The sequence below is a fragment of the Trichomycterus rosablanca genome, chromosome 10, assembly GCF_030014385.1.
Source record: "Trichomycterus rosablanca isolate fTriRos1 chromosome 10, fTriRos1.hap1, whole genome shotgun sequence".
NCBI lineage: Eukaryota > Metazoa > Chordata > Actinopteri > Siluriformes > Trichomycteridae > Trichomycterus > Trichomycterus rosablanca.
The window spans coordinates 38,082,296-38,083,064 of record NC_085997.1 but is presented as its reverse complement, the minus strand read 5'-3'; the positions used below and the strand labels follow the sequence as shown (position 1 = coordinate 38,083,064).

Genomic DNA, 769 nt, shown 5'->3' with positions numbered 1-769 from the left:
TTCCGCTTTCGCCTGCCACATCGTGACGTCACTAAACGTCCCCGTCATTTCAACACGGTTTCCAATAGCAACAAAATATAAAAATCGGATTCATTGGAGCATCTTTCATCGTTTATCACTTTATCCTGGTCAGAACTGTCGTGGCTCCAGGAATAAACCACCACCGCGGACTTTTTCACTTCCTCTCTTACTTCCCAACATGAGATGGGGATCGAAACTGGGTCACTGGAGCTGAAGGGCATGAGAATACCAACCATCATACCATCACTCTTGTACACCTGGGGCAGTTAAGTACCCAAGTACCCAACACCTACAGGTGAAACCCAAGCAAACACAGATACAGCTCAGCAAACTACACCGATCAGTCATAACATTAAAAGCACCTCACTGTCCATTTTATCATCTCAACTTACCGTATAGATAGAAGCACTTTGTAGTTCTACAATTACTGACTGTAGTCCATCTGTTTCTCTGCATGCTTTGTTACCCCCTTTCACCCTGTTCTTCGATGGTCAGGACCCCCAAAGGACCACCACAGAGCAGGTATTATTTAGGTGGTAAATGATTCTCAGTGTTGGTGTGTGTTGTGCTGGTATGAGTGGATCAGACACAGCAGCGCTGCTGGAGTTTTTAAACACCGTGTCCACTCACTGTCCACTCTATTAGGCACTCCTACCTAGTCGGTCCACCTTGTAGATGTAACGTCAGAGACGATCGCTCATCTGTTGCTGCTGTTTCAGTCGGTCATCTTCTAGACCTTCATCGGTGG

At 46.3% G+C, this 769-nt stretch overlaps 1 protein-coding gene across 1 annotated transcript in view; it reads left to right on the top strand.

The window, feature by feature from the left end:
* Nucleotides 1–292: 292 nt before the first annotated feature.
* The window catches only part of LOC134322143 (bucky ball-like), a 33,603-nt gene continuing 33,126 nt past the window's right edge, over nt 293–769 (top strand). Inside the window, exon 1 of the mRNA XM_063004013.1 lies at nt 293–316. The gene's annotated coding sequence lies outside the window, so the exon portion shown is untranslated. The remainder of the gene's footprint in view (nt 317–769) is intronic.